The sequence below is a fragment of the Gadus morhua genome, chromosome 6 (assembly GCF_902167405.1).
Source record: "Gadus morhua chromosome 6, gadMor3.0, whole genome shotgun sequence".
NCBI classification, from domain to species: Eukaryota; Metazoa; Chordata; class Actinopteri; order Gadiformes; family Gadidae; genus Gadus; species Gadus morhua.
In genome coordinates this window covers 7,360,556-7,384,840 of record NC_044053.1, presented here as the reverse complement: position 1 = coordinate 7,384,840, position 24,285 = coordinate 7,360,556, and the positions used below count along the sequence as shown (strand labels likewise).

The following is a 24,285-nucleotide window of genomic DNA, read 5'->3' as shown; positions in this document are numbered from 1 at the left end:
AACAGGCCAACCGTGGAGAAAATCATTTTAGGTGTTCATAGCAGAAAACATTGAGGAAGCAGCGCATTCGCCTCCAACATTTAGGTCATTATAATGTACAGCTTGTACAACTTTATTTTTAAACTAACCACATATCCAACACTTAATAGAGAACCAGACACGTTATTTGATTTCAATTGAAACTAGAGACTTTAGAGTCTCGAGGCGACATAAATCTCAGCTGAATGAAAAGCACAAAGAATTGCTTAAAATGCCGAAATGTAAAATTAATTGTAGTGAAGAATCGGAAAGGTCAAATACAATGCACTGCACTTCTGAACAATCTGAAAGGTCAAATATATTGTACTGCACTGGATTGATATCTGAAAGGTCAATTGTATTGCACTAGACTGCTGAAAGGTCAAATGATTTGCACTGTACTGCTGAAAGGTCAATGTATTGCAGTGCACGCTGAAAACCTGGAAGCTGAAATGTATTGCAGTGCACTGCTGAAAAACCTGAAAGGAACAGAGCAAAATGGAGAAACAGCGACGCCTCGTGGCCAAACTGATCAACGAACATATAGCTGTGAACTGCCATCGAGACCAATAGTCCAGTCATTTTAAGCCTAAATAGGGGTCAGGGTTGAACAAATTGCAACAGAAGCAAACTCAACTGATTTTGTATCCTCAATATGTCCTGAGCAAGGAAACAAAACAACAGAAGGAACCCAATAGGGGAAAGTTTAGAAAAATACAGAAGTATACCCTATTCATACGCCTATTCATTATTTTCAAAAAAAATAGTCAAAAAAAATGTACCTTCAGATATCAGCATGAAAAATACTGAGTTGATTACTTGCAAAAAAATAAAACAAACAAATAAAAAATGTTTGTTATCATGGGCAAACGGGGCATAATCTAATTACGTATGTGCTAATTTGCATAAATAGGCTACAAAGCCAAAGTTCCTTTAACCCAATTCCTTCTCAACCATGGCTGAGATAACCCCCACTACGAGTCTCTTGGAAATATCAGAGACGTCAGAGAGTCCGACGTGTCAAAAGAGTCACAAGAGTCACAAGAGTTGTGAAAATGAAGTTTCATAACTACACACACACACACACACACACACACACTAATACACACACACACACACACACACACACACACACACACACACACACACACACACACACACACACACACACACACACACACACACACACACACACACACACACACACACAGAGAGATGGATCCCCAACACACTTTCATTAGGACACTCCGGGTGGAAGACCATGTGAGGAGAGACATTTTACTTTTGAACCTTTATTTACTATTTAGATCTAAAGCAGCAGCTTTCAATTGATATTCCGTAATAATCTATTTCATTTTCAATTAATTTTCAACAATAAGGAGAAGATAGGGCTAAGACATCTTGCACAGGGATGCCTACAGGTAGACAGGTGCTTCGAACCCAGAACTTTTTGGCTAACTCACTCACAACCATACCGACTTCCCTATCCTGCCAGTGTCTGGCCAGTGTGCTGTAGTTGGCTGTTGGCTGTATGTTTTTGATTGGCGAACATGTAGAATCAGTGTTGGCCACCTTCTGCAAAAATTCTAGCGCTGGATCTATCTATTCTATAGCTAGTTGGTGTTTGTTGGGGCAGTGTGCAAATATGCGACCAGTGAGAAGGATATCCCATGAGCAGCAATACCATCAGGAATTCATTAGAATTTAAATTAAACATATTAATCCCAATTTAGCTACCACCCGTTTTCAGAGTTGTTTGTTTCTTGTAATATGCGGACTGTGCAGAATAGCCAGGAATGTTTTAATACAATTGGCAGCAGGTGTATTGGGATATCGGAGATGTAGGCCTATACACCAGCTAAGCCATTAGCTGCATGAACAATCCCATTTATAACTTTTCCCAGGACGTTGTTATGAAGTCACACAGGGTTCGCGCAGAGCAGGCGATAGCAGAGGACCAACATCCATTTATTACTTTAATTGCCTGGTGTGCAGTCTAAGGTTTATGGAAAACAACTGCATTCAGTGTTTACGCAGAGATGTTCTTCTCTCTTCTTCTACCTATTCAGCCTCCTCCTCCTTCTGTTATTATTATGTTTTAAGTATAAAGTCTATAAATCTAGGTCAATATCACACGAACAAAGGAGGTGTTAAGCATGGATCTCTCATTTCTCTTCTGTCCTCTATCAACCTTTTTTCTCTTCACCCCTTCTCTCTCCTCTCCCTCTTCCCCTCACCCTCCTCTCTCCCTCCTTTCTCTCTCTTCTCCCCCATCTCCCCCGCTCTCTCCCCTTGCTCTCCCCTCTCCCCCCTCCGCTCTCTAGCCCACTCTTGAACCTCTTTCGCCCCTCTCGCCCTCCTCTCTTTCTCTCTCCCCTCGGCCCGGGAGGAGGTGACGGCGCCGGTCTCCCAGCCGACCACTAGGGGGCGACTCCTTCAGCATTCAGCCCAGAGTGAGGAGCTGTTGGCGGGGAAGAAAGAAGCTCTGGACCACCTGGAGCTGCTTGACGCACAGCTTAAGTTCAGACCGGGTGTGATCAGGTACAGCAGCGCCCTTACCCAGGCCATCTGACAACCACCTCCCCCTACCCCCCGATACCCATCGCGACCCTAGCCTCACCGTGATCCTCCCACAGATGGTAGACAGGTGGACTAGCTTAAAACTAACCCTAGTTTTAAGCCACCACTATCCCCGCATCACAACCATCATCAGCACCAGATGCACCGCTATCCTCACACCATCTCCACTATCATCACCATCATCACCAACACCACATTCACCACCACCACCATCAAGACCACCACCACCATCATCATGACCACCACCACCATCATCAAGACCACCACCACCATCATCAAGACCACCACCAACACCACCACCACCCCCACCATCATCATCACCACCACCCCTTCCCCACCCTAGGTTAGGGGGAGGAGGGAGATCTCGATCTATATTGATACGTGTCATCCGTCAGCTTCCAGAAGCTGAGAGGTCAGATGGAAGACGAGCGTGTCAGCCAATGGAAGGACAAGCTGAGGGGGGGGGGGGGGGGTGGAGCTTGAGCTCAGCACCCTGGAACAATGGGTCACCCACCTGTTTGAAAGGACCAGCTGTGTGTATGCACAGGTCACACACACACACACACACACACATGCATACTCTGGTATGCTCACAATGATTTACGCTCTTCTTTTTAAGTGCTGTTTGCATTTTTTTATTTATTCCATCCCACCCTCCATCCTTCACTTCAGTCCCCCAAGGACATCCCTGCGAATGGAACGGACCAACCGAGCCTTATCCACAGCTGGATCTCTGAGCTGCAGGGTGGCAATACGTCGGCAGAGGGACTGCCTGTTCCCCTGCCCTGTTTGCCTGATGGTGTGATGTTTAGCTGTGGTCCCTAATGGAGCAGACCTCTGCCGGGAAGCGGAAGTCCTGCCAACCGCGCGACAGCCCTGTTCAGTATGGCTCCTCTGATGGTAGGAGAAGATCCGCCTTTCCCCTCCCACTGGCTCGTCACAACGAATTTAACGGTAGAATATAGAGATGGTTAATATGAGTAAGTGGTACGGTGAAATATGAGTGAGTATGTTTATTACATGCACATCGAAATTACATTATCAGTTTGTTGCATTCTTCCATTAAGTGATTAACTATTAAAGGGATAACATGGCCATTAATGGATAAGTGGTGGTTGGGGAATTTGGGTCAGTGGAAGAAGTGAAGTGGCAAAATCCAACCACTTAATGAGAGTTATGATTGATGATACGTGAAAGATAGTAAGTGCCTGTCTGTTGATTTACAGCAATGGACGGCGATAATGAAAGTTCCCCTTTAGGAAACCTTAGCCAGTCAGGGTTCAAGTTTTTAGATATCTTTGAGATCTAACATAAAATAAGTTTCCTCCTGATCATCATAGGACTATCCTGTGTTAAAACAGAATATGTGTTTTTGAAGAGGAGGCCTAACAAGAGACTGTCTTTCACTTTCTGTAAGCATGTGCACAGATATCAACGCAACATGATGGCATCTGAGTTCTTTTGTTGTTCTGTTTACAGTTCACTGTGTAGGTCTGGCATCAGATGATGTGTTTCTTTCATGGTCCCCCTTCTCATCTTCCTCTCTCATCCTCCTCCTCCCTTTCTCCTCCTCCTCCCTCCCTCCTCCTCCAACCAGACGTCTCCCCCTCCCAAAGTCACGAGGGCGCATGCTTTCCGTCACAACCAGTGAGCCCAAGAGGAAGGATCAGTAGATACTCCGCGCACCCCCAGCGCAGAATAAAGACTCAAGCTGACCACGGTACTGAGTTCTGTTTCCTCCACCTCGGTTCAGCAGGATTACACATGATGTCACGCACATGCAAAGAAGCCACCATCCATTTTGCTACCTGTTCACCAATAGAAGAACAACCGCTGCCTCGGTTATTCTAGACATATTTTATCAAGAAGTGGGGAGAGAGGGGAGCTGGATTGATTGATGGAGGGAGGGGGAGTGGCCATCCATCACCCAAAATGCGTTTCAATAGTCCTTCACGGCCAATACATTAAACATTACTTCGCTCCTTCATTGTTTTGGCAATCAAGCTAAGAGCTTCTTATTGGAGGAATAATCGACAAAGCTCAAGCTGTTTTCCCAAAAAAACAAACATTTGTTTAGTCTTTGTCCTTGGGTAGATGTTATTTATCATGGAATATAAATGACCATAAGTCTATTGGGCTTATAATAAACTATGATATAAATTACCATTTGTCTATTGGGCTTATAATAATCTTTAAGACTACCTTCTAAAAGACACTCACTTAATTGCACTGCACACAATGGGTCTAATTGCTGTGAAGAATGGTAAAAGTAGTACATGGTTAAATAGCAGAAACTGTTATGTGGCTAAACAATAGATCCTGTTCTAACATGGGCTAAACAGTAGATACTGTACTAACATGGGCTAAACAGTAGATACTGTACTAACATGGGCTAAACAGTAGATACCGTACTAACCTGGGCTAAAGTGATGCAGGTGTTGTGTTCAACCATTGGCTGGGAGCATTGTGCAGCCTACGGTGATTACAGGACAATACAATGCACTACAGAACACTACAATCAATTACAGTACAGTTCAATACTACAGCACAGTATAATATACAACAAGACATAACAAAACAGTATACAGCACAATACATTAAACAGAAACACTACACTACAATATTAGTGTGGTTTTTGGCTGTAGAATTTTGATCGTGAAATAAGTGGGATACTGCTCTGTTTTTTATTTCTATATCTCATATATCTTTCCCCTTCTTTCTTTCTTGTTTCCTTCCCTCTGTCCTTTCACTCTTACACTCTCTCTCTCTCTCTCTCTCTCACTCTCACTCTCACTCTCACTCTCTCTTTCTCTATCTCTCTGTCTCTTTGAGGGTGCCTCTCTCTCTCTCTCGCCCCTGTGACTCTATAAACCTACCAGCATCATCCTATGTGTTTGTGTGTGTTAATGCATCCTTGTTGGCTGATTAAAGAGCAGCTCATTAAAGAAGAGGAGACATGGCTCTAGTGAGGGTGGTGTATTCCCCCAGTCGAGGAACTAAGGGAGTGGATGGGCGGGTTGTTGGACCCAGCTCAGTCGTGTGGCTTGACGTCAGCTTCCATACACAACTGCCCTTCTGCAGGAATACCGGCCCGAAAAACTGGGTCAGTCACGCATGGTTAGGTTATGCATGAATCCATATATCCTATGTGTCCATATCCCTGCCCTTTGCTTGATTGACAATACAGAAATGTGCTTGCTCGATAATGAAGTCCCTCCAGGGAACTGACTCTGAAATTAAACATGTCTTCAGGCTCCAGTTTGCCAAGAAAATGGTATTAGACATTTGGATGATCTTTAGGATTGTCAAAGATAGAGGTTGTACTTATATACTGTACATGTAGAAGGGTGAATGAGAAGGTTGATATTGCCGGAATATCTGTACAAGTCTCTAATGCACAATTTCATTAATATTATATTTCTTTCGTTTAATTTCGTTTTTTTGACTATAAACTTAATGCACCCCAAACGAACAGAAAAAAAATCAGGTTTCAGGAGTAACAAAGAAAAAAGAAGAAGAAGACTTCTAAATATCTATTTGTCTCTCTCTATTTTTCTGTGCGTCTAAATCTTCCGATCTTTGTGTCCTTCCCTCGGGCTGAATGTGCAGCTGGATGGTGGGGGTTGATGAAGTGTTGCAGGTGAACTTGTGGTAGCAGTGATCTGCTAAGAAGCCAAGAGCATTTTATTTTCCTTCGGTAGTCCTGGAAGCTTAAACCTGAATCAGCTTCCTTCAGACCACCGAGTGTGTGTATGTCTTTGCAGGTGTGTGCGTGTGTGTGGATGTTTGTTTCAAACTCTACATTGTAATATTTATAGTGGTGTACAGTCCATAGCATACAGAGTGTACTTCGTATAGGACTCAAGTATATTTTGGCCATAAAAATTCTTAAAATATCTGTCCCAACATGGCTGTATGCTTTGGGCTTAACAAATCCAAACTAAATTCTTTACAAAGTCTACACAGCTGCCGTACCCCTAGTTTGGAACGGGAATGCTATGGTAGATTGGGAGGGAGGAAAAACAGATGAGAGCTGTTTATCTGTTTCTTATTAAAAGCAGCAGCACACTCGACACACAACCTGTATAGAAACAGTTAACACAGTAGAGTCAGTAAACTGAGTAAACACAGCTTCATGTCCACACTGGAGCCCGACCCTTAGAACGGCGGGACCGATGGTGAGTGTGTTATGAAGAGGAGTTATGATGATGAGAGTAGAGTTGGTAAAAGCTCCACACACGCACGCATACACATACCAACCATGCATACACAGACACGCACACTGTGGAGCGTGTGTGAGTCATGTGATTCATTAGATGTGTAAGAGCCAGACTTGAATAAATCTACCAGCAGAATACTAATGAGAGAGAGAGAGGCGAAAGAGAGAGAGAGATTTATATTCAGAGCGATAGGTGTGGGTGTTTGTGTACGTGTGTGTGTTTGTACTATCAGTAAATATGATTGTGATGATCATGATTGGGGGTTTTTGCCCTGTTAGAGTCGCTGTAAATCGAACCGTGAACTCGTACATTCATTATGTTTTGCTGTTCCTAATGATCTTTTTTAAACGTTTTACTCAAGTATTTTTAGCATGCTCCTTAGAGATAAGTGACTAAAAAATATGTTCCCTATGAGTCACTTTGAATAAAGCATTTGCAAAATCTAAATGGTTATTTTTAATGCATTCGTTACACTGATTAGATTTAAATTTTCACATCCAGTGTTATATTATATCCAGTGTGTCAGACGGATCTCCTGTCATATTTAGTTCGCAAAACCTGCTGCCATAACTTCAATTGATCCACTAACTCATATTACGCTCCTTTTACCAAATTATTTCTGCATTCAATAAACCAGAATGATAACATCTACGCTTGCACTCCATTTCTTATTTATTTTTAATCTTTTGTACTTGCTCTACTGGAATTGGCCTGGAGGTACTTACAAAGAATGTAATGACCTGCTCGTCCACTTGGTTCTGCCGTGATTCTCTCGGTCCTGCGCCAATTCCTTCTATTGTTCTGGTTGGCCCTTCTTCTGGGGTTATAGATGGGATACCTTATCAATAGATTCAACAGATTCTAGATAGAGTCACTAGATTGGATTGGGATCAGATGGAATGGACCAGTGGTCTAGAATGGACCGGATGGGTTTCCAAATAGAACAGACAAATATAACCACTACATTTGCAATCGTTGTGCTTTATCAAAAAGATCAACAGATGTTTCCATTTGAAATCTCATGAGGATTTCTAATAAAACTTAAAAACTAATCAATTTTATTTTTTTCTACCGATGGAATACGTGTCCAACAGTATGATGATCAGTTCAGACCTCTAGTCTAGACAGGAGCGGCTAAATAAAGACCAACCCAAGTTATTTATTCAACGATATCATTAAGCTGGTATTGATGGACAGTGGTCCACTCGGGAGGACTCAAATGCAGATGGAGGCAGAGAAAGGTTATCTTGATGTTAAGGTGACATAACACCAGGTGGGAGTGTGATTAGCCATTACAAGCCTTTTGGAAAATCTGCTTCTTCTGGAAATCCCAAGTGGGTGTGTCCACCTAGATGTACGTCTTGTAATGGCTAATCACACTCACACCTGGTATATTATGAAACCTTTAATGTTTTAATGAAGACTCGGAGGAGCCTAGTTTTGAGTCGCCAAGAGTTCAAATTTGTTAAACAATCACGTGGCCGGCTGCCAGGGTTACCTCAGCGTTGTTTCAGAGAAGTCTGTCGGAAACAAATGTACCATCAGAAGGTTCCGCCAAACCTAGTCCTCACGATTTTGTCAAATGAAAGACCAAAAAATTGACATACGAGGTACAAACAGCCTAAGTGTCTAAGATTAAATGAAGTGCACGTTATCGTGGATTTTTTCTCAACACATTTTTATACGAACCTATGTGTTCTGCAGCAATCGGGAACAATCAGTTAGGTGGTTGGTCTTGAGCTGGTGCTGTGGTGCGGGGAGCCCGAGTTCACGTCCTGAGAATGTCATAGACATCTTGTTATTGGCTTATTTTTGTAATTCCCTTTACTTCAGAGAAAATAGGCCTATCCATTGACTTTTGAAATAATAAATATGTCTTATATTTCCCCAGGATCACAAAAAAATTCATTCGTTTTCATTAAATGCAATTTTAATTATTAATCTTCCCTGAGCTGTGGGAAGAAAATCAAATCAATTAAAGACATTACTACACATGAACCTGTGCAGAGTTTGCATTTGTATTTCCTTTTCCAGCCTCTTGATTTCCAGCTGAACTTTGCCAATTTTCAGTTTTTTGTATAAGATCTTAAGCAAGAGGTTCCTTGTGTAAATGGCCTTGATATCATGTGAGACAAATAATTCAGAATAGCTTGTACTAATAATGTACCAATGTGAATAGTTACTCACTTCATTTTTCCCTGCTGCTCGGCCCAGGGTTGTTCTACAGAAGGTTGTTCTTATTAAAGACATTGGAGAATTTAAAAATGCCAAGAAGCCCAAAGACTATTAATTTTCCCACTTGCATCTGGTATGTCGTGAGCGACAGCAGACAGGGTCTCCTCCTCTGGTTCATACAATATGATTTCTTCAACCTGCAAGCACAACAATTGGTCAACCTAAAGGAGAAAAAATGTGCATGTTCAGAAATAAACTTAATACTCACTTCTTCTTGGCGAAGTACATCCTCCTCCAGAATAGCACACTCAAGATTAACCACAATTTTAACAATTTCAATTATTCCAATGTAGGATAGGCTAGTTTCCACCACGGTTCTTCTGTCATTGCCGAGACCACTTCTGTTGAGATAAATACTATGGTTAGTCAATTTAGAATAGTATATTTTTTTCCTGATGCATTTACTTGGCCTATCTTTTCAAAGAAAAGGAAAATGCATGGCTTGAAAAGTTATTTTCTTTATCTCCAGTAGTCCTTCCTAAATTACTAATTGCATGGGGGTTGAACCCCAGATGACCGGGTACAAGTCTGACACGTTACCTCGACACCATCTCCCTGATTACAAAACTGTGGTCAATATTCCATTAAATTATGTTACGCTTAATACTATTTTCTCCTTCAGCCTATCTGCGATACCTGTTTTTTTAACGGTAACAGTGTTCAGATTTTTTGTTATCATGTGCTTGTATTCCTCATACACATAACTCCACAAGCACTTTCTGTTCTCCGCTGCAAAATAATCCCGCTCTTGCCTTTAGGGACATTTTATTGATGATTCGACATTCAAGGTTCTGGACTGGTTACATAGTTTGTGAGCGTGCCTAAGGCCCCGTTCACACAAAGCCGATTTCATGGCGAAACCGCAAAGGTCTTGTACGGTTCGGCCTTCCGTACACACGAAGCCGGCGAATCCGCTGACCGAAACCGCAAACTTCTGAAACCACCCTCGGAGGTGGTTTCAAATCTACCTGGTTTCGTTTTGGATTCGTGTGTACGCCTGAAACCGACTGAAACCGCAAACCATGACGTCATCGCCCCACCCCTCGACCTCCTAGCCAATGGCTCTTAAGCCCGCGGAGTCTCAGAAATCACATGCGAGCGTGCGCATAAGGGCAGCCTTTATGCGCATGCTCGCCTCTTCTTCTTATTTCATTTCTTCTGGATTTCTGTACCAGAAGAGGCGCCCCTTATGGGCCTGGAATGTGTACTACAGCGTTTCTACAGATCTACCCGGTTTCGCTTGGCTTCGTCTTTACGGAGATACTTCGAAACCGGATAGATCGAAACCGTAACGGTTTCCCCCGTTTCGGCTTCGTGTGAACGGGGCCTAATACAGGACACGTTTGCCTGGTTTGCATGGATCGCAGCAACAGCCTTGAATGCCCAAAAGAAAAGCACTGGACTGAGGGAAAACACAAATTCAGGGCTGATAATAATAATGGGGAGCCAATTGGGCAGACAGTGAGCAGAGCTAGTGCAGAGTCAGCAGACACTGACATGACACATGGACTGACATGGCAATCTAATGCTAACAAGCTAACGCTAACAAGCTGCATGGGTTAGCACTGCTGAAGCAGAGAAAGATCGGGCTGTCAAGAATTTTTAATTATTTCTGTATTTGAATGTGTCCACCTGCTTTTCTTCGGTGCAAAGTAAAGTCAGTTAAGTGTGTTTGGAACCATAGGGAATATAGCATGCTCTTAATATTCTTACACTACTACTTTTCATTTTTCAATAATCAGTTGTACTGATAAATGCTGTAATGTAGGTCTTCTAAGCATTAGAATATAAATAAGAGAAATAATTTGCAGCACTTTTTGGTGCCCAGAAATCGCATTGTTAGCACTCATTCGAGCATATCAGCGATAATAATTTTCTTGCTTATATTTGTAAAGTTGTTCACACTTACACTAACATTTGACTTTATATTAATATAGCTTTGCACACATTGTCAGAGATATGAGGCAAACATTATAAATTAGGCCATGTCAGATTGAATGATCTCAGTGCTCCATAATCTCTGGTTTTCCACCAGACTGAGGAAGAAGGGGGGAGCCAAGACCCCCAGGTAAGTGGGTCAGTGTACAGCTTGGAAGTGATGCAGGTCCCTGCGGATCTGGCATATGTCTTAACACACACACACACACACACACACACACACACACACACACACACACACACACACACACACACACACACACACACACATGCAGACAGATACAAACGCATAACATTTCATGTGCTCAAAATACACTTTTTCTAGTCCATAAATGTTCATAAATGGTACACAAGGAAGGAGCAGGTGTAGTAGTCGTAGTACTATTAGCCGTACTGGAGCAGAAGTGGTAGTTGTGAGGGCAGTGAGTCGCCCCTCTGGCCTGCTGGTGAATGGGAGTTAACACTGGAGCTAAATCAATTAGCCTTGACCGGCTGCTTCACAGACCTGCCACATCGATTGGAACAGCTCCATTCCTCAGCACGTCACACAGATGGACGTACGCAGTGTGTGTGCATGCATGTGTGTGAGAGAGAGTTTGTGTCTGCAAGTGTCTGAATGTTTGTGTGTATGTTTGTGTCTGTGTATTTATCTGTGGGTGTGTGTGTGTGTGTGTGTGTGTGTGTGTGTGTGTGTGTGTGTGTGCGTATGTGGAAGTGTCTTGAGGTATGTGTGACTGCGTGTGTGTATGTGTGGATTTGTCTTAAGGTTTGTTGTGTGTGTGTGAAGTGTGTTACTTTGTCTGAATGTTTGTGCGAATGAAAAAGTGCTAGGAAGTTTGTGGATAAAGAGTGTCTGTAGTGTCTGTTTATGTGTGTGCGTGTGTCTGTAAATAACAGACCAGCATTCTTCACAGCATGTGGTAATTTAATTGAGGATGCGCTTTGAGACACAAACAGGAAGAAAGCTACCAAGGACACAACCCTGCCGACCTCAATCCCAGACCCTTACCCGAGTGTGTGTGTTTGTGTGATTGTGTGTGTGTATGTGTGGTATGTCTGTGCGTAAGCAACAAGCAAGTGCTTGAATATCCAAAAACACAGATTCAAGTGTTAATGAGCAGATCTCATCTCCAGACATGTGGGAGGTAAAAGAAAGAAACACACCAGCATTGAGCCTTCTCCTTGTGGAAACTATTAGCGGACCCCACACACACACACACACACACACACACACACACACACCCTCACACCCAATGACGCACAGATGTGACATCAGATGTGGGATCTGAGTGAAAATGAGAAGCTAAATTGAGTTTCCTCGGTGTCTCACTCTCTCTCCCTGGTGGGCAGTCTGAAGCGGCCCGCACACAAGACAGTAGACTGAAATACCACACACAAAGACACAAGCACATACACACACACACACATATATTGTTGTCGCTTTGTCCGAGCGCGTTGGCGATCAAGAGACCTTAAATCCCCAAGGAGAGGTGGAGAAGGAGTCACAGAGGACGTAGCTCCGCAGCGAAACGACAGTTTCAGGATAATATGAGCTGTATCTGCCTTCCGGGACAGGGTTACATACGTGTCAGGGTTGCATCATTATGCATCACCATGGGAAGGTGGTGAGTGTGAGGTCGCTGGCTGACAAGATGGCCGCACCAGCGGTCCTGCTAAAGAGTCAGAGCGAGAATCGTGAGAGCAGTGTGTTGGAACAAGGAACTGAAGGGAGAGTAGCAAATCACTGAACATTTCAATGGAACAATATACATTACCTTTACTTCAGTTTGACTCTTTTTATAGCTATTTCCCTCTCTCATTCATCTCTGTGACCCTAATTGTTGACCTGTGGTATTTTGATGTTAGATATAGGGACATAAACCTCACCATTTAATCATTATGATCGGCCCTTTCTGTTAACTACTACTTGTGGAATTGTGTATCTTGGAATTGCACTGGTAACTAGTTTGCTCGACAATTATATCCCTTGGGATAAATTACATAACATCTTATCTTATAACACACACACGCGCACACACACACACACACACACACACACACACACGCTTTACCATAAGTATCACCACCACTGCGGCTCAAGAACCTATACAAACGCTACTGGCCGAGCTGACCCAGTTAGCCAGCTTACAAACACGGTGAACGAGGAGGTGGAGGAGGAGGTGGTGGAGGATCAGAGAGGAGGAGGAGGTGAAGGATAAGAGAGGAGGAGGAGGAGGAGGTGGAGGAGTAGAGAGGAGGTTGAGGAGTAGAGGGTAGGGGGAGGAGGAGGAGGAGGAGGTTGAGGAGTAGAGCGCAAGAGGAGGGGGAGAAGGAGGAGGAGGAGTAGAGAGTAGGGGGAGGAGGAGGAGGAGGTTGAGGAGTAGAGAGCAAGAGAAGGGGGAGGAGGAGGAAGTTGAGGAGTAGAGAGGAGGAAGAGGAGCAGTCTCTGTGGAGCTCTCAGGTCTCTTTAACATTGAGTGAATAGATCAACATTAAGTGCTCCACCACCATGGTGAATTATTTAGACAGAAGGGAGAGAGATGGATAAAATGAGAAAGGGAATAAATGATAATAAAAGACCACAAACAGCGTCAGGGATTGTTATTGCGGCCCGTCCCAAGGTGATTCTGTCTGGGACTATATGAGGAAGATTTACATTCAAATATGCCAACCCTTCTAGACAGAGTGACCGGGATCGGTTCATTCACATTATCATTCAAGGGACAGATTCATACGTTATGCAGAGGTAGCTGGGTATGGATAGTCTCACGAGACCATCCTGATACTTGCGTTGCACGATATCCGCCTGGCCTTGACCGGGCAGTGATTAATTTCCAAATTTTGGAGCGCCCTTCGATGTCCATCAACTGAAAGTGCTAAATTCTGTAAATCTTTACGTCCTTATTCCGTCTATCTGGGATAAAACTTATTTGATTGCTCCATAGATTGCTACACTTTTTTTTTATTTGTATGATTCAGCAGACTGCAGCGCTCAGTGTTTGTCATCTACCGGAACTCCATCACCTGATCGCTGATTGGTCCTGGCATTTCAATTGTTGTTGGGCGAAGCCAGACTGATCTGGAGAGAAGACAGAATGTGATCTCAGAGATCGAGATGGTCTCTCGAGGCTAAGGTTTGGAAGCCCCACAAAGACATGAGAGCTACAAACACATACCTTTGGGAAATATTGGCCCGATTTCACAGAAAAGGTTGGATGTGAGAGGGATACAATTGGCTGCTTCTGATGTAGCTGCCAATTTTTGCAAATTCCACATTTGGATTCCCAATAAAGTTAGTTAATTGTTGACCTAAATATACCAGTACATTTACTTAGAAATAACAACTGTTGTAGGTAAGATTTGAGAGAGGTAAAGAGTAGAGCCTGACCAATACTGGATTTAAGGAGCCGGTGCCGATACCGATGTAGGGAGTAAAGAATTAGCGAAATTAATGTATCAGCCGCATTCGATTTATATATATAATTATATATATATATATATATATATATATATATATATAGCAAAGAGAGACATCCAAAAACCATCCCTTCCCTCTCTGCTGCCTTTGTCGCTTTGAGCCATCAAGAAGTGTTGAATTTCACACACTTGTGATTGACAAATTGGCAAAATGTACAGTCGTATATATATATATAGCTCATACAGGGGCAGGCAACCAGAACAGATATTCTCACAGCGCATTTCTTTCACTACTGAGTGAATGGCCATGCCATTTCTAACAAATGACACTCACTTACTTAACCCCTTTAAATGTATGCACTTACCCCCAAGCAATCAGGCCCATATCTCGTTCCATATACTAATAAGTGTTTTCTTCTTTGCTCTAGTCTAGAAGTACATCTAGGGGTGTATCGCTTTTAAGCATAGAGTTTAAAGCTTCTATCCTGCGTACTCCATATTAAGATGATGTCACACATTTTGATTGGCTCTAGTTTGCCAAAGTCCAATCACTGCAGGACAGATGTTTTTCTTAAATCTGGCAGCGGGCTGTGTTTGATGTTAATCATACGTGCGCACGTGGGTCAAGTGCAGGTAGACCTATCACTGAATTGGCTGCCTGCTACACAACGCCCAACAGGGAAAATTGCTGCTCAACACAAAGTCACCACAAACATGATGGAGACTACTGCAAAGGAAAGGAAATCCAGCTACAACCAAGAATGGGAAACAGATCGTAACTGGGGGAAAACCTGCAAGGCAATGCTGAGAGAGGTCAAACCATATGTGGGACATAAGCATACACTTTGTCCCACAAATGGTTTGCTGGGATCTGGTCACCCTAACTACATCAGAATGAAAAGGTTATGTTAGTACAGGTTAGTGTCGACCTGGGGAGAGCAGACGACATGAACAGAGTACCTCTTATAAAGGACATGTTTTGTGTAAATTTACTCCACTGGATCTGAGTTTGTTGTTACAACTCTGAACGTTGAATGTTTCATTGGACTGGGGTTACGGCAGGGAACGTCACGACTCCATCTGATTGGTTGGGATTTACCAAATAGTTTTAGGCTGCTCTCCCATAAGCGACAGCTGGAGCTCTCAGGTGGGAGCTCCTCTTGGCAACGAGTGGGGAGCAGTAGATAACCACAGACCACAGCTGGAGGATGAAGAGGAAGAGGATGAGGAGGCGGCAATAACATCAGGGTAACCTAGAGTCCACACTGGATATCTGAATAGCTGAACCCTTTTTTTCTCCCTGGCTTTATTTTGTTGTTCTCTCTCCTTCGGCCCTAAATTCAACTCTTTCTCTTTCTCCGCTCTCTCCAGGCCTAAACACAGCCAAACTCAAGCGTAGAGCTGTTATGGAAGCTGAACTTTCCTGCGTCCTTGTCTTCACACCGTATCCCACGCGGACTCACTCATCTAGGCCATTTATATTGATAAGCTGAAAAAAGCAAAAAGCAAGACAAGAATGCCAGGCGGAGGAGGAATAAATAAACCCCTCACCAGAAAAAATGTGCTCCTCTCCGCCATTCTGCTCAGTCCCAGATGTGGTCCGAAACGTTATCTCTCTCTCTCTCTCTCTCTCTCTCTCTCTCTCTCTCTCTCTCTCTCTCTCTCTCTCTCTCTCTCTCTCTCTCCCTCTCCCTCTCCCTCTCCCTCTCCCTCTCTCTCTCTCTCTCTCTCTCTCTCTCTCTCTCTCTCTCTCTCTCTCTCCCCCTCTCTCTCTCTCTCTCTCTCTCTCTCTCTCTCTCTCTCCCCTCTCTCTCTCTCTCTCTCTCTCTCTCTCTCCCCCTCTCTCTCTCTCTCTCTCTCTCTCTCTCTCCCCCCCTCTCTCTCTCTCTCTCTCTCTGGCAGTCACCCAGTGTGACCGTTCTGCTTCTGATTCCCCGGTCCATGAAAGGGGGCCACCACCCGTGGGAACGACCCCTGACCTGAGCCCAGCCTGCTGCAGGTGAACCAGGGTTATGGCCTGTGAGGGGGGGCAGGGCTTAGCGCTTCCCCAGAGTGCATCTCACCGCCAGCGCCACGCCATCTGTCCCATGGACTGATGATAGATGGTGCTGCGCTGGTGGTAGGGTACAGGTGGGTTGGGGGTTCATCCCGCGGTGGCCGGCTCCTTGTGTGTGCTGTATGGAAAGGTTCCCAGAGAGACAACGGGAAAGAGTGTTGGCAAGAGAAGAGGGGGGCTTAAGATGGTCGTGGTAGGAAGAGGGATGTTGTTTGTTAAGGGTTGGGTAAATCTTGATGGTTGGATGTCAAATGTTGCCTGTTAGATGTTTGATTTATGAATGTTGGGTGTATGATGTTTGATTGATGAATGTTGGTCCTTAGATGTTGAATTTTTGAATGTTTGACGTCTGTTCGTTGGATGTATGATGTTCGATTTGTTGGGTGTTTGATGGTGGTTGGATGCTTGGTGTTGATTGTTTGATGTTGGACTTGTTGAGTGAATGTTGGTTGTAGGAAACTGCGTGGTGGGTGTTGCTATGATCCACAGTAAAAGCACTGTTTGGGGCACTCACTGTTAACTTAGCACTGTTTATTTACGACCGTCAGAATATACATTCATACTTGAGGCTACATTGAATCCATCAACCTCTCATGGTGGCCTCAAGGCCGTCATGTTTTAATCTCCTTGGATCGATCCTTAAACCCGCGTGACATCATTACTCCAGGCTGTGGTGCGAACTTCACGCTGGCTGTGGTAATGGTTTTGTGTCTGAAACGGTGAAGAAATGACTCTGTGTTTATGTCCCAAACTGTAACTCTTGTACCAACTTACCACGTCATTCCCCCCCCCCCCCACACACACACACCTAGACACCTACAAACCATCACACAAGCAAAGCGCAACTGTCACACTTTTTGCATGCTTGCGACTCATGCTTCAATTAGTGTGTCGCTCTCTCTCGCTCTCATTTTATCTATGGCTCTCTTCCGTAATGTAACAATGTTATAGCAGTATTATATTGTGAAATGAGGGGGAGGAGATGCTCTAGCCTGCAGATGCAGAAGGTATGCACATCCAACTGAAACCAAAGTCAGCGCTCTCCTGCAGTCAAGTCAAACGCCCAAGAAATGTATGGCAGACACTGGTATTTACGCCAACAGAAATGGCTTCTTTTATTTTATTTGGTCTGGTTTTTCAACTTCATACTCAACTTCATACTTCCACTTCATGCTACTATCAAAATGACTGTGTCCAGCAAACCAAAATCATTAGTTCCTCAACTTCAAATGATCAAATCAAATAAACCCGGGACCGGGTAACCTGTCTTAACCTTCTTGCTGAAAGTTTGTTCCAACTTTTGTGCCGGCAAAAGCGGTTTGAATTTGAGGTCCGGAATGAAACATGACGCGGTGTCCCTTTATTGGATTAATAATATACGATACTATAGGCATATAATGCACCAAAGCCCCCCCTGTTTCCTCATCTCTGCCATATTGTCGGTGGATGTCCAACCGCATGGTGGGCGGCTTGGTACAGGGACTAGGGGCAGTGAATCCCCTCTGGTTATGTTATGTCCTCCTCTTCCTCCTCCTCGATGTAGGGCACGATGATCTAGTGCTCCCCAATTGTTGCCAAGAGGGGCTCAAACAGCTTTAACCTTGACTAATGGAAGAGCAGCCTAATTTACTTGGCAGGAGTTTAATGGCCCACAGCGTGCTTGACAGGGGCTTTGAAACGGTGCAGAAGCTGTTGTTCTTTTGAATAATTTGGGTATCGCAGGAATTTATTAGATGGGCAGTGGGCGTATCGATAGATGGTAAACAGATGGGGACCCGATGGATCTGTCTGCGATGGGAGACGGTTGCCCGGGGGGACAGATACAGAGAAGCTGTCTGGATGACAGCTGCGTGTCTCAAAGACATGATGTGAAAAACAGATGATCTGCATCTGTGTACAGTGGGTACTGCATATGCCTACTTGTGTCAGTCTATTTGTCTGTTTGTTTGTGTGTGTGTGTGTGTGTGTGCTTGTGTGTGTGTGTGTGTGTGTGTGTGTGTGTGTGTGTGTGCGTGTGCGTGTGTGCTTGTGTGTGTGTGCGTGTGTGTGTGTGTGTGTGTGTGCTTGTGTGTGTGTGTGTTAACATCTATGAGAGAAAGTGTAATTAGAAATACATAGCACACACCACACAGAGAGAGCGTGTTTGTTGGGGTGGGTGTGGTGGGTGTTGGGGTTGTGCTGTTGGAGGGGGGGGGGGCTGGGGGCTGACGTTGATGGCTCACTGGCTGGCAGACTCGCTAGGAGGGACACTTCCCGAGTCGTTTTCTCCAATCTAATTATCTCCCCGGAGGCACATGACCCCGGCCGCTGCCGGCAGGGTGCCAAAGACCTCCTGCGACCACTCCACTCCTCTACGTGTTGCCCTCCTCCTCTCTCCTCTCATCGCCCTCCCTCTTTCTCCTCTCCTCTCGTCGCTCCTCCTCTCCCCTCTTCACACTCACCTCGTCTCCTCATACCTCTCCTTCTCTACCTTTTCCCTCACTCACCTCCTCCCCTCATGCCTCTCCTTCTCCACTCTGACACCTCTCCTCCGCTCCTCACTCAAACCCTGTCCCGCTCTTCTGCAGCCTCACTCTCCTCATCGTCTTCTCCTCCTCCACGTCTCCTCCTGTACCTATTCTCCCTATTTCCTCCACCCCTCCTCCCTCTCCACGCCCCCCAGTCCGGCCTCCTCCTCCTCCTCTCTCCTCCTCTCCCCACTCCCCTTAACGTTCATCCACAGTTCTCCTCCACGCTTCTTTACATTCCAACATGCAGCCACTGGCCTGCCGCTGATCTCATCTGGCTCCTCGCCTCCAAGTCATCTGCAGGGATCCATCGATCAGTGGATGCCAACAGCCCTGGCTGACTCGGGATGGATCAGTTGGTGGCGGAGGAGATTGGGGATGGCGTTGGTTGTGTGAGGATCTGTGTGTATGTGCATGTTTGTGTAATGGTCACTTGTAACCTGCCCCCCCCCCCCCCCCCCCCCCCCCAAAGAAGAGTGGGAGGGCGTCCTTGAATAAGAGCCGTAGTGTACAGAGCATTGCAAAGCACTGCAATATCCTTCTCCTACCTCTCCTCTCTCTCCAATCATCCGCTCTAGCCAATGACATGCCATCCGTTTTGAGCATGCCGTTTTTGGCATGCAATTCCGGATAGTACTACATACTGTCCTGACCTACTGTTTAGTATGCTAGTGCGCAGTTCTGGACACTTGATAGTAGTTCCTCCTCTTAAGCTGCCTTTCGCTTTCCCCGAGTTAAACGAACAGAAGGAGATAAAACATTACATCCCGGCTCTCCAGAGCTGCTCCTTTGACTACTGCTGCTAAAACAAAAAGAACAATCACACCGGATTTGGAGCCTTTTTCTTTTTTTTTATCACTGGCATCCGTGGGAGCGTTTGCTTTTTTACTGCCTAGCTAGTGTCTCCTCCCCAGGTTTATCCGTGTCCGGCCCTAACTATCACTTTATCTACACTCCCTGTACTCCAGCTGAGAACAGAACCTGGAAGGCCCCAGCGTCTCCACCTCCTATTGACTCTCCCCCCGGTTGGCTGCACCTGTTCAGTGTAAAATCCTTCTCCTCCTCCTCCCATCGCATGGCACATCACTCAGCGTTAACATCATTAATACCAATCCAGCTAAACGACCTTGAAGAGTCCCGCATCGAAACATGTTGCGTCGGTTCCTACCATATTGCGGTGTGATGGGAAACCGCTAACGGTGATTTCTTGCAATCATCTCAATGATGAAATGAGAAATTATAGGTTTTCTCATTTCTATATGATTCTTAAAAATTAAATTGGGAGTTCATTGGCTGCACACGCTCTGTTCATTAACACTGGGAATATCTGTCAGCAGCAGTTTTAATAGCATCTAACTTCACTTGCTGCTATCGCAAGCTCTCTATACACTATAGAGCCCTTGAAAATCTGAAATCACAGCACAGGCAATAACAAACACAGGTTCCTAGGTTCAAATGGGGGCTGTGAAAGTGGGGAAATTCAATAATTGTGTAATCATGGCCGACGTGCAATAACAACAGGAGTCACACATTCTGAAGGACAATGCTGACGGCACACCAGCTCAGTGTAGCAACACAACCCACGTCTTACAAAACAGCTGGGGACATGTATAGACACGCCACAACACATGTTGACGTTATGCATCAAGTGCAGTGGCACATTGTTCGGAAAGGTAGCTGGAATCAAGAATTTTGTAGCGGGTCGTTGACTCAACCGTTGTGGTGTTCAAGGAGGTTGTGTACGTTGATATGAGATCTGCAGAGCTCCTGGAGGTGGTTGCTATTTGTTTAGTGTGTCGTGTTAACAATGACTTGGGTTTTTATAGTTCTGTCTCATCGTCCGTCTGTCCGGTGCGGACCAGCAGCTCTGCATGTGAAGAACATGAAACACATGCACACACACACACACACACACACACAGACATACACACATGCAAACAAACATTCACATACACACACCTGAAGCCGGCAGCTTCCATCTGCTTTCAAGCAGCAGATCGGCTTGTCGAGTCAGCACAGACTCTGTGTTGGCTGAGAAAGTGCATGTGTAATACGCGTGCACACTAACAGAATCCTCCCGTCTGCGCTACTGAGCTCTATGCGCTGTCTGGCAGACCCACCCAGGGGTTGTATGCGTGTGTATTTGTTTGTGTGTGTGTGTGTGTGTGTGTGTGTGTGTGTGTGTGTGTGTGTGTGTGTGTGTGTGTGTGTGTGTGTGTGTGTGTGTGTGTGTGTGTGTGTGTGTGTGTGTGTGTGTGTGTGTGTGTTTAATGGAAACGGGCGCATGGTAACGAAAATACAATGCGTATACAACATGCAACGGGCACACGTGGAAAGCGTAGGCGAGCAGTCACACTCACTGAGAACTGAACACAGATGGCTGATTAAATATTCATACAGCCAATTTGTTGGCACGTTTGTTCTGCTCCTTGCCACCCAGTGGGCGTCACGTGCAGTAGAAGAGGGGGATGGAGTTAAGAGAGAGGGTTAGGCAAAGGTGACGGATAGATGTGTTCAAAGGAATGCTAGTAGTAGGCTACCAATTAAAGGCCATCTGTTTATATGATGTGTTATAATTAGAGCTGTCAAGCGATTCAAATATTTAATCGTGATTAATCGCATTAATGTCATAGTTAACTCTAATTAATCGCGATTAATCGCAAATTATTTTTCTATGCTAAATATCCCTTGATTTTTTTGTCCCATAATTCTTCTCATTTTAATTCTCTTATCAACATGGTGAAGTGCATCGGCTTGCCTTGTGCAAATGATTTTTTATTGATAACAACATTCGCATATACACTGATCAAAACAGGACGATACAAAAAAAGAGCCTATAGTGCAATTAAACGACTGCTTTGAACAAATGTCATTTGAACATAGCAGTCAGGCTACTGCTTTTTGTTTTGAGCCAAAGAATTTATTTTATTTTTATTTTTATTTTTTATAAAATAATTGCGTTAATCGCGCGATCAAAAATTTAACGCTGTTAAATTTGGTTTGCGTTAACGCCGTTAATAACGCGTTTAACTGACAGCTCTAGTTATAATACAATGGTCAACAAGACTCGTAGTGTCAATTCTACTCAATTCGTCATGCGTGAGGTTGTGAAGAATTGTGGGTAAAATGTGCAAAAGCTCCTTTCAGAGGTCAGGATTGGTTGAGCTCCGGTTGAGAAGCTCCTCTCCTTCGCTTCTCTGCTAGCATCTCTGTTAGCCCTCTGCCAGCAACGTACCTCTTCTAGCATCATACCTCTATGTGCCTTGCACCTTATCCGCACACCTCTACTGGCCACGTAACTCTGTTAGCCTCACACCTGTGCAAGCGGTTGGCGTGTTCGATCTGCATACCTTTAGCTGCCCACTTCAGTTAGCCCCATACCAGCAATAAGCTACTAGCCTAGTTTGCTGTGTATCTTTGCTAAACTGCGTTCCTCATTAGCTAGCATCAATGAGGTCATAACCTGGTACTTTTCCCTGGGCATTAGGCCATTTTACACCAAAGAGCTATCTATATTTCTCCTCATTAGTTTCTGCATTATTTAGAGAGGTCTGGCTATCGTCCCTTTGACAGACTTTTGGACAATCTCTCTCTGAGGTCCGGCCTCGGTATCTGGTCCATCATCTCGCTTCCGGAGAAGCTTGCTAGGGGCGGTTTGCGTTGAGGCCCCTCAGCTGGGACTGGGGATATCAAGACTGAGGTGGATTCTGTTTCTGTTTCCACCGAGGAATAAATACAGAGACAGCAGATCAAAAAGCAAGTTAATTCGGTAGCAGGTCAAACTTTGATTCATTGTTTTCATTCAACACACCTTAACCACATGAAATTAGTGGAAATGACTCACATCCCTCTCACGTAGGATTTCCCTGACCAGCCAGTGTTTATATTTGTTTGGAAGGTTAACCATATCTATTATTAACGGATACAACTGCCAGAGCTAGTATTGCAGCCTCCATTGTGCACTGGGTCTCACCCCATGTGGGCCTACTATTTCTAGCCATGGTGAGTGAGTCATCTGTCTATTTTACATCCCGACTGCTGTTCGCTGGAAACGTGAAGAAAGACGAAAACCACAAGAAATGCTCTCTAAAAATACACCTCAAATTCCGCCTTCCAGGTCTGTACGTAAAGCTGGCGCTCCAACCAATAGGAACCCTGCACTGCCCACCCAGCACCACCCCCCATGCTCCCCCACTCAGCCCATCTCCATACACATCCCATCCCCCTCACTCTATATCAGGCTTTATCTGTTTTAATAAGGCAGGTGTGAGACCTGTGATGTTGGAGTTCGAGGTACGATGATCGTCATAGCGTGCTATTTTTACCCCGCTGGATGCTATAGCTGGCTGGTGTATTTCTGGGGGGTTGCTTGCTCATGTCTATGGGGTCCCAAGGCGACGCCGCTAACGAGGTAGCGGTTGCTACGTGTGGCACGCTACATGGCACCAGATGCTGTTGTGATGATGATCACTGTTTGTGTTATTAAAGTTGTGTGTGAATCATCGGCCTGCTTCGCCCAAGGCCATGGGCATTGTCGCTGTGTGTTTCCTCTTCTCTTTTTGTTTCTCTCAGCGTCTTAGTATTACCCTTAATTCAATGTATGCTCATCTCCACAGAGAAATATGTGGTTTTTTTGTGGATTTGCAAAGAGAATCACATTTTGCCTTAAAGCGGGTGGATGGAAAATAGTGGATGGAAAACATGGCACAATATTGACACCTTGTACCAGGTCCTTTCCTATTGTCTCGCCTTCCTATTCATTAAGCGAAAATACATCAAAAATATTTATTAAAATAACTCCACCCACACGACCCCTCACGGCCCTCCCACCGTTTCATCTTTTGAATTTGTCGAGTGGGTGTTCCCACTCTGTTTCATCTCGCCTCAAGTTTTTTTAATCAGGTTAATTTTCGGTTTCCTCGCTTCATCTCTCCCTGGCCTGTCATCATTCAGATCAGAGCGACCGTGCTGTATACAGAAATATAATACTCACACAGGAACCTAGGTAGAAGAGTTTGGCGTGTTAAACGCATGGTATCGCTTGGCACTCAAAACAAACCAGAATATCCAGTGAGTTTCTCCGTCTGTGTATTTCATGTAAGACTCTGTGTGACGTTTGATGGTTACCCGGATCGTTTGAGTAGATATCACAGATGTCGCCCACTTGTGTCTAAAGATGCAAGGTCAAAGGTCAGGATGATCAGTGGTTCTTAGAAGGGGATTAGAGGGCGGGACTTCATGTACGATTTTCTCAGATTGAATATCGATTTGCAATTGAGATTTCCCCCGGACGTCTTTGGGCGACTGCCCTTTT

At 44.7% G+C, this 24,285-nt stretch overlaps 1 long non-coding RNA gene across 1 annotated transcript; it reads left to right on the top strand.

The window, feature by feature from the left end:
• The first annotated feature begins 2,346 nt into the window (after window positions 1–2,346).
• LOC115546080 (uncharacterized) lies at window positions 2,347–5,373 on the top strand. The gene is made up of 3 exons (XR_003977190.1): window positions 2,347–2,559; window positions 3,271–3,498; window positions 4,196–5,373. It is a non-coding gene; the product is annotated as an uncharacterized LOC115546080 (long non-coding RNA).
• The last annotated feature ends 18,912 nt before the right edge of the window (window positions 5,374–24,285 follow it).